General features: G+C 42.0%; 1 long non-coding RNA gene across 1 annotated transcript in view; it reads left to right on the forward strand.

Annotated features, from left to right (window-relative positions):
- The first annotated feature begins 450 nt into the window (after window positions 1-450).
- Window positions 451-16540, forward strand: part of LOC122157932 — a 64458-nt gene continuing 48368 nt past the window's right edge. Inside the window, exons 1-2 of the long non-coding RNA XR_006168074.1 lie at window positions 451-708; window positions 1135-1249. This is a non-coding gene — a long non-coding RNA (uncharacterized LOC122157932). The remainder of the gene's footprint in view (window positions 709-1134; window positions 1250-16540) is intronic.

Raw genomic sequence — 16540 nt, forward strand, 5'->3', positions numbered from 1 at the left:
GGATGCCTGAGAGGAGAGCGTGCGTGTGTGTGTAATTATGTTGTCTACAATTGGTGAAAATGGCTTTGCAGTGAACTGTTGTGGGCTGGAAAATAAGCTGTGTTTTTTTAGAAGTCCTATAATTTAGTAACGTGGTTTGTTATTGTCTCACATATGTGCAAAGCACAGGGATTGGTGCTCTGTAAGAAGGCTTTTCAATGTGAATAAAAATAAAATTGGGAAATGGAAGTGCTTGGAAAAATAGAAGGTCCTGGTTTTTAGGTGAGGCTAAGAGACAGACATGAATTAAAAAGATATGGGGAACAAGCAGTTTTGTAGCACATCACAGGAGAGGTTAAAATGTGATTAATAGAAACCTGGCATGCACGTCGATCCAGGAAGAATAAGCAGGATTGGAAATAGAATCTTTTTACAGCTGCATCCCCATCCTGAAATGAAGTGAGCCTCTAGAGAGGGGCTGGCTGAAATACTTGGCCTTGGAGCTGCTCGCTCATCTTGAAACTGCTGGGTTCAGTGGGAAGAGGTTTTCCATGCTCTACTGTAAATCTACTCTGAAGGACAGGTGGTAATGCTGCAAAGTGAGCTGTGCCTGCTTCTGCTGTGAGGAGCAGAAATGTCTCAGCACTGCACAGTTAGGAGGAAGGAAGAGAGGATTGCTGGAGCCGAGCCTGGTTTTGTTCTTTCAAGACTGCGGTGATGCGGATAATGGTGAGTAACTGCTGGACTGGAGAACTGCATGGTACCAAATGGGAGAAGGTCAGTGTGTCTCAGGGACAATCAGTGAGAGAACCTGAGTTGGGTTTGTAGGAAATAAGGTAAATACATGATATGATAAAAATTCTGCCTCTTCTAAAGTGCTTTGAAAAGGTGGAGAGAGACCTGCTGTGTGCCAGTATGGGTCCTGGAATATGTAGGCCTGTTCTTCAGAAACCCTCAGTTCCAAATTTACTCAATTTTAGATGTCATAACAAATCCCAACAAGGAGTGGTACTCTGGATGAAGTTTTTATTGTGTAACTATGCCAATTTGGATTAGTGTTTGAGCTCTACCAGTCACAGGCAGGGAAACCTGCCCAGGCCAAGGTGGTAACTGTGTTTCTATGGAACATAACAGTGATTACTTGTCTCGTTTTAGATGAGGGTAGCAGCTCTTTGTTAAGCTTCCATCTCAAGAGGACCATTCCGTCCCAGCAGGGAGGACAATGCCATGCTTCATGCCTAGAGCTACTGTTCTTGAGGACACCTGTAAGGTAAGAGCACCTTTCCCATCCTCTTGTTCTGCTCCGTGCTGGCATCAAGGCAATGTCTCTCACACTTCTGCCTTTTGTAAACGGATAGATTTGTGTCTTGCTACCTACACTGCAGTATTTCCTCTGTGGACATCAGGTGGACAGGCTGGCACATTGTTTGTTTTCCACAGTTGTTCTTACACCCATTCAAGGGAGGGGAGGGAAAGACATTGCCTCCTGTCCAGCCATGTTCACTGCTTAGTGCTCGTCTGTTCTTTTTTTCCCCTCTTTCCTTATTTCTTCAGTGGCAGGAGATTTCTGTGTCTTCTGCTTATCTGTGAGTCAAGAAGCAGCTGTGTTTGCCTGTCTTCTTTTCACTTGTATGGGGCACTGCTTATCCTGTGTCAATACAGCCTTTAGTCTGTGTGGAAGCCCTGGTTTTACTTGTATTCTATTAGCTTTACTTCTGTGTCCTATTTTCCTTTCCAGACCTCTTAGGACTGCGCTGTCCCTTCCCCACTGTTACAACACTAACAGAGAGCAAGCCACTAACTTTACAGGATGGCTTCTAAGTGTCCTCTAGATACTGCCTAATGGTTCTTCAGCTATATGTTGCCTGGTAGGTCGAGGAGTTTGGTTCCTTTCCTTTTTATCTTGCTACCTTCCCCATATTCCATATTCCTGTTGTGCTACAGAAGAGGTTTTTGTTTGTCCTTCATAGGCTGACCCAGGAGCTTTGAGCTATGGATTGTTGTCCTTGCAGGGTCAGAATTGTTCCCCTCTATAATGTCATTTTAGAGAATGGCTTGTGTAATTCTCATGAGATGCTTAGCTGTAAGTACTGGATTCTTCAGTTGATTTTGTAGTACGTGATGTTCTTTGAAAGTTGGCATTTTACTGAAAACCCAAATGGTCTCATAAGGCTGCCAGAGCATGAAATAAACAAACGGTACTTGGGGATTCTGGTGCTTTCAGGCCAATAGGGATAATGGTGGCAGTGGCTGTGGCTGAAACCTGTTGTGCTGATACCTGTGTTTTGTATTTCTCCAACCTGGATTTAGCAGGAATAGAACGGAGAGTGGATTAAGAGATGCTTCTCCCTTTGGTTCCTTCGTTTTGGGTGCACAATGGGCTCTATAAGTTGGGGCTGTTTCTTCTCCCCTCTTCTTTGTTGACAGTTTGTACCACCTTTTTCCCTTGGAATTTATTCACCTCATTTGTTATCAGGGTTGCCTTTGTCAGTCTTGGCCCTATCCCAACTTCATTTCTAGCCAAGGCACATGATACATATTTGTATCATGTCACAAACAAGCACTTGCAGTCTGTTCTTTCCCATCTTGAATGCCTGCTTTTCTAGTTTGGCCATCAGCATGGTGGGGATGGCAGCTGGCATTCTACCAAGGGTCTCCAGCCTCCTCAAGGCCACCTCTGTTTGAAAAGAGAGGCCGAGATGTCCCAGATTGATTCACAGATAGATAAAGCGTGCAGCAGCAGAACAAAAGCAAGGTAAATAACTTGTGTTGAAAGACACGGTTACAGTTCTGCTGGCAGCATCAGCTGAGGTGAAGACAGTCATTTGGAACTCTGCTGTTCTGACATGTGGCATTTGGGTGTTGTAGTAAAGCCAGCTAACGTGAACTTATTGGAAGCATTTTTGTAACGTTCCATTTGCTGTAAACAATTCATTAAAATAACTTGCTAAGTCTTAGACAAGTGGGTTTTTTGAAGGTTGCTCATTTCACTTATCCACCCAAAGTCAATTTGAGTATGAATATATATCATTTTACTCATAATAGCAAACAACTTCAGAGAAGAAACATTTATTCTGGAGGCAGAGATTCAAACTAAACGGCAATGATGCATTACAAATATATAATTATTTGCACTAATATTTGAGCAGGTGGAATGGATTAGTGCACGGTCAACATTACACTGCTGATAACATGTATTTTTCTATATTAATATGTACTGTGCAACATGTATTAAAATTCATTTTAACAGAGATAGCAATATTTATATTGCTGTGTTCTACAGACGGCAGGCTGAATTGCTGAAATGTGCAAAGCTGGGCTTGATTCAACTTAACTTTGTTTCCCTGTTTGTGTGTTTTTAATTTCTCATGTGAAAAAAAAAAAAAAAAAAAAAAAAAAAAGGCCACGTTAAACAACCCAACACCCTTCAGGCCAGAAAGGTTTGCTTCAGTGTGGAATTTTTGATCTAAATCACTTTCACTTCTGCTCTCCCCAGCCTGGCAGGAAGTGTCTTGAAATGAGGCCTCCAAAGCTCAATCCTTTGTATCAATACTGGGATACAACCTCATTTTAGGAGCTTGATGGGTATGTTCCCTCTGGGGATTTTCCTGAATTATTATTTTTTATAGGACCCGCTTTTGGCTTGTAAGCTGTTGCTTTTCCCTCTTAATACATCTTTCTGGAAGTCTCTGATAGTAGAGATAGACTGTTTAGCCAGTGAATGTGCATCCTGTTATGACAGAACAGCAGATGAGATACCTGGTCCTTGTTGGTACTGTTAAGCAGGAAGTGTGGCATGGGTTGAGACACTGAGTTTTAGAAGGATATCTTGAATCATGTCACATCTGCAAGTGTTTCTTAACAGCTCCTTTGATCTGAGGTGTGTTCTGGTGAGATGCAGGCCTGGGGCATGTGTCATGTTTTGGGGAAAAAACGGCCTTAATTGCTTTTCCCTCAAAGGGGATGTCCAGAGACACACGCAACAGTGGAGTTGAAAGCCAGAATCCACCCATCCATCCAAAGGCATTAAATGACCTCCCTTTCCAGCCAGATGTGAGTTGATGTTCAACCAGACTAGTTAATCTCTCTATTTTTTTTGTGTCGTCTTAAAATTTTGTTATGTATATGCTGATATATATGTTAATCTCAGAGAAGCAGTTGTGAGGATGGATCATCTGTCATAAATGCCTACATAAACTTCGAGCCTAATGGGAAGAAAGTCTTTTAAAAAGTACTTTTTTTCTTGCTCTGCAATGGTGAAAGCTTTAAGTAGCAATTTTGAGGCAGGTCTTGAACTCCAGGTCTTCTGAAGGAGACCAGAAACAGTCGGTTTACCTTCACTCAAAATACAGGGCGCCGTGCCAAATTCTCTGCTGGTGTTAGCAGCTGTAACTTTGCCAGCTTCAATGAAAATGTGCATTTTTACAAGTCCATAAGCATGTTAGACACATACCTTTGTCTCTCCACAATTAGTTTTGTTGCTTACATAGCATGAGGCTTTCTGCAGTACATAATCCAATGGCTAAATATAGTAATTCCAATGCACTTGAGATCAATTAGATTTGTACTTTTAAACTCAGTTTTGTCTGTAAAGATAATGTTATATTGCTGAAGGGATTTGGTATTTAAAGTGTCTGAACAAGTCTAAGTGGCTCTTGGGCATTATAATTTTTATTTAGCTGCTTTTAGTCCAATCACTAATCAAATTAAAACCTACCATGACTGGTGTGTAACTCGGAGAAGACGGCGGAGCATGTTTGAGCTGATAGCACTTAATTTGTTGGCGGGTTAGGTGCTAAGGTGGTGTTTTTGTTAGCAACAACAAATGCCTGTCTTCTGAAAATGGAAAAGTAGGCTGAAGTGGCTTTTGGGGGACAAAAAGATGCAAATCCCAAGTGCAGAAGATGGTAGTTCCTGCAAAAATGGGCAAAATCCGCTTGAAGTCTTTGCGCTGCAAAGACCTTTTGCTTTAAAAGAAATTACTTTGTTTGGTCTTGTTAATCAGCACTTCTATAGGAATAATACTGCAGGTTGTGTGTATGGAGAAGGGGGAGAGTGGGACAAGCTGTCAGTTTCCCTCTAGGAAATTATTTCAGAATGTACCCTCAGATCAGACCACCAGAGGTAAGATGCCTTCCTTGTATAGTGGTGATGTGATCCAAAATGTACGTCGTTTCCCATCTGAGACATGTTGAGAAACCCCAAGCTGTGCTTTGTGCAACTCACTATATGTTGGTGTGTTCAATTCAGGCCCACCATATGATAGAATCACAGAATGGCCTGGGTTGCAAAGGAGCACAATGCTCATCCAGTTCCAACCCCCTGCTGTGTGCAGGGTTGCCAACCAGCAGCCCAGGCTGCCCAGAGCCACATCCAGCCTGGCCTTGAATGCCTGCAGGGATGAGGTAACAAACAGGAAGGCGGGCACTTTCTTGTTTTGTTTCATGTAAGAATGGTACATTTAGAAATGCTAGGAGCCTGGCTTTAAAAGAGAAGGAAGAAAAGAATGATTTAAGTGACTGCTCAACTGTTCCGTCATGATGCAAGGGCAGAAATCAACAGCAAAATCAGCTAAGGAAGAGAGCAGTTCTGGAAAAACAAAATCAAGATGAATAAGGTCTTTTTCAGGCTCAGGAGATGTCTGTCCTTTGCATTTAGAAACTTGTAAGAGTCTGTCAACTTGGTTTAAAAATCTTGTGACTGATATGTTGTGTTGTCAGACCCACTCTTACACTTGTCTCAAACTTTGAATGGAAATGAACTGTACTTTCTTTTAATTGTAAGTGCTAGTAAGTTATTTCATGCCATGGTAGATGAGAAACGGCTCTCATTCTCGTGCAGAACTTATTCTTTTTAAAATAGGCATAAGAAAGACCAGATATGATGAAGAAATGAGAAGAGAGTGACATGGCATTCCACTGAATTAAATTAAAAAAAAAAAAAAAGTTTTTTGGATGCCAGACTGTGGATTCCAAGGGGAAAATGGAATGGAGCCAATGCTGCAATAAAACGAGATTATAGAAGAAAGCACTGCAGTTCTGCAGCGTGATGCAAAATATAGCTAGAGGCAAAAGTGGAGCAGTTCTCAGGGCATGGTAACATCAACAGGTACTGGTATCACTGAATTCCCACTCCGTGAAGTTAAAAACTATGTAGTACTTGTATAGATTTGTTATGAGATAGATGAAGAGAAGGGAGCTGTTCCAAAGTCTGATTCATCCTGGCATATAACTAAAGTAGGACAGATGATTTGCTTCCTAGAAGTCTCAGTTGCTTCATCAGTTATACAGGCAACGAGAAGCTTGTTTAGATCAGCTCAAATGAGATGCCTAACGGGTAAGGTTGCCTCAACTTCTTGTAGAGGCCAAGAAAGCCTACTGATACTCGTTATTTTGACCCCTGAAGACTGTCTGTAATGAATTCAGCCCTTCCAACTTTCCTGGCCCTTTGGATTTTCTTTTTCCCTTGAAAACAGAAGAATCTAGAGCTGGTTTTCTTTTGCTTGAAAGTCTGCTGATAGACTAGAGAGCAGAGAGTTTGATAGCAGGCAAATACTGCCTGGCAGTGTTCAGTAGTTGACTTTATGAAGGCTGTGCTGTAGCTTTGGCTGCTATGGCACGATGTTACTTATGGATTTATTTCCATTGGCAATGCTGTGTGAAGAGACACATTAGTGTACATGGTGATGCAGGAATAAAAACTTGTGCTTCCCGGGTTGCTTTGATCTTCATCGCTTTGGTGATCTGAAAGCCAAAAGATGAGTCTATTTTGGAGTGGCTGTTGTGTGACGGATGAAGAAAATGAGCAAACGGAGGAAAAAGAGAAAGGAGGTTAAACTGGACAAAAGGCTTGGACTGAAATCTGAGGAATGTTTCCTTTATTTCTTTTTGCTTTACTCTAAACAAGTCTTTGATTTGTCTAATCTGACACTGGCTAACTTCAAACAAAATGAGTTTTCTTCTAGCTTGGTTCCCTTCTGCTTGGCATCTCTCCGCTCCCACACCTGCTGGTCCTTGGCAGAGAGGAGCAGGCCCTCTCATCCTGCTTCCCCTTGGATCCCAGCTCTGCCTGCATGAGTGACAGCTGCTGTCTGACCGTTTGGCCGACTGGTGATTGTGCATTTGTCTGAAGCTGTGCGGTGAGGTACGGTGCAAGATAGACAATCTACATCCGTCTGTTCCATCGTTGGTTCTTCTTAGAAACGAACTTCCTTCCACTGTCCTTGGAAGTTCACTGGCTGGATCTCTTCCTCCTCACTGAACGCAGTTCTGTTTCCTTCATGGTGGAGTTCTGCTGCTCCTGCTGTGAATGACTTCTCAGGCTTTTTCATATTTTAGAGTTACTCTGGCAGTCTGTTGGGTGCACCTCGTGTCTGTCTGCTTCCTGCAGGGCCCTGTTTATGAGCTGCCCTCATATGTCCTCACTGCTCTTACCCTCTTACTTTCTGGATCTGATTTCTAGCAAATGTTGTCCAGCTGTAACAGCAATAAAAACAGTACTGTTCTTCCCAGTGAGGCTGAATAGTTAAGAGATTTTCTTCCCCTACGAAGCAAGGAATGGGATTTCTTGCCATCATGTTTCTTTTTTTCTATGTTTATGTACTGCAAATTGCAAAATCTTTTTTGTCCCTACAAAGGACTAAACTGCAGAGAGCTTTCTGATCTTTGTTGACCAGTTCCCTCAGGTTAGGACTCAGTTCATAAAGCTGAAAGGTACCACTCACATCAAGGAGAAATAATTCATCTCCCTCTGAGGAAAATGCTGGGTATAGCTGGACATCTCCTTAGATGTCCAGCCTCCTAAGGCTCTTTCACCTGAGTTGCCATTCTCCTTTGACTCTCCCTTGGGCTTATTATTTTACATGGTGACAGTTTTGATCCTCACCATTCCCTTCCCCCTCCTCAACTCTTCTCCCAAGACTCTGCACGCTCATCAGCCAAGGCATATTTGGCAGGATAGACAGGAACTCTTCCAAGAATAGGATCTTCACCAGTCAAGCAGTTGCTTGTCATCTTGTCCCCTCCTGATTCACAGGTGGCTTTGAGCTTCCCCGTCTGGCAATGTGAAAGGCAACTGCTACCAGAGCCCAGTTGGTTCAACTCAATAAAACAGAAGAATTTGAAATGACAGGATGACAGATCACCTTTTTGCACTGTGGAACTCCAAAGCCAGGCTTCTTATTCTGCAACATCTTGGTAATAGCGGTCGATGTCAGCACTGATGGAATGAAATATGGCTCCTGTCCAGCCCAACCCTTGTTGTGTTTAGTATTTGATAGCTGGTTCATGGAATCACTGTCAGTTTTCTCTACCTGTTGAGAGTATGCCATAGGCTTGCTGTGACAATTTATCTTCTTATATAATCTTTTCATCAGCTTGGTGTTTGGAGTTTTTTGGTCTTACAGTTTGTCTTCCTTACATATATGATAGACACATGTATTTCAGATTAATAGGGACCTCAGAGAGTCATCTGGCCCAACTTCTGACTTCTAAAGCAGGGTCAGTACTGGATGTAGACAGTAAAGAACAAGACCTCTTTCTGCCTGCCCAAGTGCAATCCAGTGCTATGCTTCTTTGCAGCTTTCTGTCCTGATGGTGAATGGGTGAGACTTTACTGGTCTGTGCTACTTGTGTTCAGGCTAGTTCGAGGATTGCTAATGTGAAGAACAGTCTTGTGTTACATAGGAATAGAAAAATTAATTTAAAGCATATTCAGAGTCATAGCTCCTTGGCTCAAGAAGGAAATCAGCTGTTCTGGGAGTTCCTAGATGAGGAAGAGAGCTGTGAAATGCTTCCCCCAGTATTTAAGCTGTGTAAGCTCCTGATTTTTTTTGATTTTTTTTTTTCACACTTTCATGAAAATTGTTACCAGATCAAATAAATGCAACGTGGCCCTCATTTGAGGTTGGAGGAGCGTGGTTACTCTCCTCCTTTTACAGTAAGAGAAATAGAGAAGGTTCCTTATGTGTAACCCAAGCAGAGAAACAGTTAAGCATCTTAAGCTGTGTAAGCAAAAAAGAGAAGAAAGTTGCCAACATATTTTTGACAAAAGACAGGGAAGTGGCAGGCTGTTTGGGGTATGCAAAAAATTTTTCCTTTCATACATATTGACAGCCAGAGGGGGGTTATTATTGAGAATATGGGTAAAGTTACTGCCAGTTTCTGCTGGTACTCATGTTTAAAAAGAAACTATGGAAACCAGGAGTAGGAATATTAATTAAGTTCAAATCTGGAATGCCTTTGCCAGGAGTGGCTGCATGAATTCAATGAAGCAGCCTGTTGGGTTGCAATTCACTACGTTGCTTGCAGTTTAATAGAATGCTGAACTTTTCATAAATTAACATGTTGTTTCAGTAATCTGATTAAAAGGTTATATGTTGATAAGATTAGCCTTAGCTGAGTTTTTTCCCTTAAAGAACCAATATATATTTTCTTTAATCGGTATGCAATCATAAACTGTACCTTAGGGGCAAGTTCATTGACTCATTCCAATTGTGGAAGCGCAGATGAAATCAGTGGAGCTGTGACAGTTTACATCAGCTGAAGATATGACCCTTGTCCCTGCTTTCTGGTGAGCATCTTTATAATTAAGATATTCCAAAAAAAAAAAAAAAAATCAGATCTTAATTAGCTGTGGAAGTTGGTTGAATCCTATTTTTGTAGAATAAGATTGAAGTGACGAAACTTTGATTCTCTTTTAGTTTGTCCTTGTCTTTCTTAGGACTTAACTACATCCTATGTCTAAAAATATTACAGATGTATATGTGTATAAATATATGTGTATATAAGGAGGGAGATAGACACTCATGCAGGAAGCAAACTTTGCTTGTGGAGGATCACTTCCTAGCACGTCACAGCGTCCATTGTAGTAGACTCAGTGCTGCAGCATCCATTTTAGAAACTCAGATCCACGAAAGTATCTGGATGCTTAAATCTCATTGTTTTAAGGGGCTTTACATGCCTGAATAACTTTAATTGAGCCTGTGCTGTAAAGAGGCATGCTTTATGTTCTGCAAGCATTAGCTTAGTTCACAAGGATGGATGGGAATGATGGGATGTGTATTGCAGACTGGTGGCAGCTGGAGAAAAGGAAGCAAGGAACCACCTTTAAAAAATTGGCAGGCCCTTGTTTGTGTAGGCAGCTGTTTTCTCTTCCCGATTCCTTCTGCACTTCCTTTTCTGCATGGATTTAGCCATGTTTGAGCCTTGGTGTTTGTGTCCAGTGTGTGCAGGCAGACAAATGAGCCTAACAGTCATGTGGAATTAGCCAAGTCCTCTGACAGACCTGAATTTTACATCAAATATCCATAACCTCCCTCCTGTTTGCTTGGAAAACCAGCTAGTAAGTGATGAATAAAGTACCAAACACAGCAGCCAGTACTGTTCTCAACCAGTGATCAGTCCTGAGCTCAGCTCATTGAACTTCCATACATGCCCAGAGCTGGTTGGCCAACCTTGCTCTTCCATTGCCTTCTTTGGACTGGAAGGAATGATGTTAGAAGTAGCAATTGTAGCTGTGCAGAATTGTCACGTAGCTCAACCAGGAAATGTAGAATAGTGTCAGAGGGGACCAAACAGGAAGGCTGAGTGTTTGCTGTCTTGCCTGCAGAAGAGCAGGTGGAGTTATCCATGGGATGCTGCTCAGTTTTTAGGAGTACAATGAAATGCATTCCAAGTAATTCTCTCAAAACCCTTCAAGTGCAAGGCAGAGATTCAGGAAGGCTGCCAGTTCCGTGTAACTACACAGGGTAGCTGCTTTGGTTTTTAACTGCCTTACATCTTTGTGACAAGAATGGTGGCTGTGTTCGGAAAGCACTTATTAAGCCAAAAATAACACCCCATTTTTCTGTGAAAAGCGAGTTATAAATATAATCGCAGCCAGCAGTTGATCTCCAATCTAAATTGTATGCTTTGCTGAGAGGTTTTTTTTCCCCCTCGACAGAGGTTAGCAGCTGGTAAAGGTGCACTTCCCAGGGATGGCAGAAGGGAGGCAGGCTTGCTTCAAGTAACGCTATTTCTGGGCGATAATCCAAAATGCGCAGTAGGCAGAAGTTAAAAGGAAGTGCTTGCTTTTAGGTTTTTAAACTATATCCCTTAATCCTGGGTGATGATTGACAATCGTGATTTAGAGTACGAGGTGCCCCTTTCTAATCCGGCAAGTTTGATGTTATTTGCGTATCTAGTATGGCTTTATTCAACTAAAACTAAATGGGAGCCTGTGCAATTGATGCCACATTTCTGAGATGAGTCCTGGACTGGGAGTCTATTTACAGATTAGCGGATACACAGTATCCATAGTACTGCCTTTTTTAATGTGCCCGTGTGTGTAATTCAAAGACTCCAAACGGCACATTTACAATTAAAATGTTTCTTGCTGGGTAAGAATACTAGTGGGAGACTTTTAACATAATTTAATTCACCGTGAAGGAAAGCAATATACAAGATTATATTAATCCTGGTTTGATAATTATAGTAAAATAAGAATACATGTTTGTATTTAATAACGATGAAAAAAGCTATCATTTATTGGCTTTGTGTTATTTATTATGATGTATGCGCTTGATCTTGGTTGCAATGCTTTTCTTCTGCTGAAGTTTGCAGCAAGCGAATGTAAAACGAAGAGGACAAAGTAGTTAATGAGTATTTGCCCACGGTTTGTTATTTGTAAAGGTGAGGTGACACTTCTTATCTTCTGCAATCGGTGGCTTTTAAATCCATTTTGCTTAAAGAAAAAGAAGTAAAAGATAATGATACATTAGAAATGGCAAATAGAGGACACATCTGAAAAAGCTGATGTGTCTTCAGCATGTAAAGCATTGCAATATCTTCTGCATTTTGTGGGTTTTACTGTTGATTTCCCAAACACAGGCTAACTAAGATGCACACTCTTGCTGATTGAAGCTTGGCCTGTATATTTAGCACTAATCACAAGCAGCTGTGATGGAGGGAAACCTTCCTAGCCAGCCAGATTATATTAGATTAAAATGATCCACATGTAAGGTGTAGCAATACCTACTACCCGGGCAGGAGGGAAATCACATTATACTTGCAACTAGATTAACACAGGGATTGAGTTGACAAATAATTCTCTCCTGCTTTTTATTCTGTCAGGTGGGAGAAATAAAATGTTGCTACGCCAGTGAACTGCCTCAACAAGGCATGCTTCTGTAATTGCCTTGGATGTGCACGCTGGTTCCTCGAGTCAGCACAGGATCCCAGCAGAGCCTGGTGCTGTAGGAATATGGCTGCCAAACCAAGCTACCTGCAGGGAATACAGCTGGTGGAATACAGGGCTGGTGTTGGGTGTGGAGTTCTGCACCTTGGACAACAGTGCCCACGCTAAGAGCAACTGGGGAAATAGGCTGCACTTGGTTGTAGGCTGGTCCTGTGAGTATGCTACCATGAGTGGGGCATAACCATGTGCTGTGTGCTTGCAAAACTCATCTGTAAGGGCAGGAATATTTTCTGTTGTGGCTTGAGACTGTCAGTAGAGGAGGACAATGTGTGATGTCTTCTGTACTGTCTTAGAGAAACAATAGCTCAATAAAATATCGCATGGAGCTGAGGAGTGGGGAGACTGAGCTCCATTTGCATAATGCCAGCACTGGAATTTGGCTGCCAACAGGGCAGGGGAAAGCAGGGGGCTATAGAATTCACTCTTGATCATGAATAGCTCTGGGGGCTCCACGCTGAACGACTGGGATGGAGCCGTGGTGGGCCTGGGCATGCTTCCAGCATGCGCTGTCACAGAGGAAATTCCTCTCTTTGGTAGTTTTGTGTGAGCAGAGGGGACAGGACCAGGATCATGATTATCTGGGACTCTTGAGGAACCCATCTATCTTGTCATCTTCTTACATCTTTTGTCTCTAACTTTTAATGGCATCAGGGGTTCTGGGGTAAGAACAGGGTGGCCAAAGGAGCGAGGGCATTTGGCCAGGGCACAGCCAGCTGCACTTCTGATTTTATTTCTTTGTCCCTTTAATTTATCCTCTAGTGTAAGGTAGCACAGCTAGGATGTGTGGTTTCCCCTGACCTCTCTCAAGGGGAGAGCACATCTGGCCCACAGTCCAGGGCTTCTGCCTTGTGCCTAGCTTCCATGCACGTGGTAATGGATTTTCTCTTCTTGTCTTCTCTTCTTTTAGTAGGCCAGAAGTTGACCATTTTACCTGACAGCAACATGCCTTCCTCCCTCTGCTTTTTGTTTGTTCTATCTCTCCCTCTCTCATTATCAGTCTGCTTCTCAGGTGATTTTTCATTTCCTACCTGGCCTGTTTCACCTGAGAACTCTTCTCTCATACTCAAAGTGCTTGATTTGCATACATGATATTGTACCCTTTCTAATGTAAGGCCTGTACCGTGTTGTGTTTGAAGAACATACCAGGGTTGAGAATTGCCTTCTTGTTGCAGAGTTCACATGATTTCCTACAAATCCTATGGGTGGTAATGCACAGCTAATGGTTTTAATATTCTGTACATTTTTGGAAGCTGTGCAGCACTAACATATTCAGTAGATGTAACAAAAATATCTGGGCAATTTTTAAAATAACAGAACGGAGAAGTAAACACAAAGTTAGCACAGAAAAGCTCACCTGGAAGCTAACTGATGTGTACTGCAGTAAGTCTGAGAGGTTCTGGCTGTCGTCCTACCAAGTCATGGTAAGTATGGCACCATAGGACCATGTTTGACCACGTTCAGACTGCTTAAGTGTGAAAAATGCAGGGAATACCTTGTTTTACTCAGAATTAAGATATCTGTCATTTTTCAGTTACTCACTCCATTTTAGATGGGATCTCAGACTGCCTCTGCAGCAGATTGTTGCAGTTTTGTTGTGTAAGAGCAATGCTGCAGCAAAGCAGGGCAGGGACTTCACAAAGCACTTTCAGCAAGTCAGAAGTGGAAAGATCTGAAAAGTGATAGGCTTTGGACTTCTGATTTGACTCAAGAATCATTGGGAATGAAATCTATTGAGCTCAATTAAACACTTCCTTTTCTAATGAGTACTCTGAGTACCTTAAGCACAGAGCAGTAAACCTCAATGCCATATTTGAGAGCTTATGGCTTATTTATCTTTCAATGTGTTTCAGAATATGCCAGTGAGACATAGTATGAATGATCAGCTGAACCATTTCAGGGAAGTAGCATTATTTGGGTACCACACGTGCAATGCAAGGGCGTCTTCACAAGGGTGGAAGTGATATCAAACTCCATGAAATGCCCAGAATGACTTTGTAATTCTATCTTATCACATACTCAAGAATCTGACCGCATAGCCTGGAACATGGTCTTTGCTTATAAGCTTTAGTAATGTGCTGAGAAAGGCAAACTCCATGATGATGACTCTTGTTTTCCCTATAGTGAGGTCATAATTTGAGTTGGTATTTGATCTTCTAGGGAAACTGTTTATCACCCATGTGAAACCATCAGCTTCTTGCGAATGTGTAGATTTAAACAGTGGTTGTTTGGATAATAGATGTATTTAAAAGAAGTCTTGCTCTGTACATCTCAATGAGATTTAAAAATCAATCAACATCTGAAAACTATATACTCTCCACAAACCTAATGAATGCCTGTCTCTGTGAGACATTGCAGCTCGCGTTATATTTTGAATTAATTGGCAAACAGTTACATAAAGAGATCATATTAAGGTCTCTGAAAAAGGAAGCTGGGTTAAAGATGAGCTTTCATCTTTAAATCTGCTTTTCCCGACTTTTTAATAGCTTGATTTGTCAAGATGTAGTTGACTCTGCTGGTTTGTGTATAGATTTTTTTTTTCTTTGTTTTTCTTTTACATAAAGAGGTTGAGGGGGAAGCCAATACAACATCAAAGCATTAAAATAAAGAGCTTTAAGGGAAGGAAAAGAGAGATGTTAAGATTAGGTGAACGAGGGAAGCAAAGGTGTGGAGGAGATATCATCAAGTAAATAAAGACATGGCAGCGAACTGCTCTAATGAGACAGGAGGCTAATTAAAGAAAAGGAACAGAGATAATTATGCTCAGATGTTTTGCAAGGTGTGAGAACGAGGCTAGCTGAAACCTCAGATTCTGTCTGTCTTCCCCTACGAAGGCACTCAAATCACGTAAGATCAGGCTTCATGACTCATGCCCTCATTTCCCTCTTGGTGATACTGTGTTCAGAGGTGTGGTGTATATTGTTCTCCTGTCCCTGCTTTCCACCTGCTTCTTAGGGAACCAGATCAGAAAACAGGGTTTCAAACAATCTGCAGCCTCTGCTTTGTCACAAGCGTAGAGCCCTGGATGTCGTTTTTCTTCCTGCATGAGCCCTGTGCTGGGACTCAATCTGTGAACCTGTGCTTACCTAGAAATGAAGGTTTGTTCTGCCTTTCCTCAAAAGAAAGCAATTTTTAAAGAATATCTTTTGAAAAGCAGGCTTGCTCGCATTCGAGGCTAAGGGATGGTTGCCATGCAGAGGTGTAGGGACTAAAGCTGCTTCTGTGGAAGTTAATGGCAACCCTTCAGTTGCTTTATGAGTTCCAGATCATTGTTGACCTGTTCTGTTATCATCAAAAAAGAAAGAAATCTATGACGGGTTCGGCTTTCAGACGAGATGCCTTTTTTCCCCCCTGTTCCTCACCCCCTCCTCCTTCCGTTCCCCTTGTCCTCCAAAGAAGACTTGTGTGCTCGCCTCTTTTGCTGCCTTGGCACTGTGTTAGAATACTTGCAGGAAAAGGAAAGAAAGCAAAATCCTGAAAGCCACGCTTTTCCCTATAGGTTGGCACCATCGCTTCAGCTTTCATCAGTGAGAGCAGCGTGCCAATCTCACGCCAGCACAAACAGATGTGACTCTAGAGCTTTGAGTGGCCAATGAAAGAGGCATTACTTGCTGAACTACGCTCTGAAAGCAGCCAAATTCACCAGCCTTAGGATTTTCCATTGAGACAGACAGTTTCTCAGAGCTTTGCTTCAAGGTGCCGGGATTTGGGTTTTCTTTATTTATTTATTTTCCTTCCCTTTATGCGCTGACATTATTCCAACATTCAGCATATGATTTCTGTTTCATAAGAATGTTATCAGACCAGGGTAAGTGCATGGGAAGGCTGTTCGCTGCTCTCTGAAAACCACTATATACATAATGCAGGACTGTATGCATAGATGGGATGAAATGTATTCCACATGCATTGGGAGCTCACGTGTATTGAAAATTTGTGCAACAGATAAACCGTATTTTAATTTCGACAAAAACCAGCCAGTTTTCATGCTATTTGAAATATATAAAGCAGTAAAATACATACGATTCAGAACGCTCCGCTGAATCATAAAAAGGAGGTGCTTAGTTGGCAAAACCACTTAATCCAGACATCTACAAGGGAAATCACGTAAGTCCAATGATGCTTAGTGGCAATGAGTGCCACTTAATAGGGATTGTAGTTCTGCTAAACTGGGGCACCTCCAGATGATTTAGTAGGCTTAGTGGAGCAGGGTGAACTATTTGCAGGCTGTATTCTTCAAAACATATACCATATTCTGATGTGCAAAAAGTCACCAAATGGTCTGCCGTATTTGGGACGATATTTGCTCGTCAGAGTTTTGTGAGGGCTTTCA

Source organism: Centrocercus urophasianus, unplaced genomic scaffold (genome assembly GCF_019232065.1).
Source record: "Centrocercus urophasianus isolate 14NV4802_14NV808 unplaced genomic scaffold, USGS_Curo_1.0 seq_14, whole genome shotgun sequence".
NCBI lineage: Eukaryota > Metazoa > Chordata > Aves > Galliformes > Phasianidae > Centrocercus > Centrocercus urophasianus.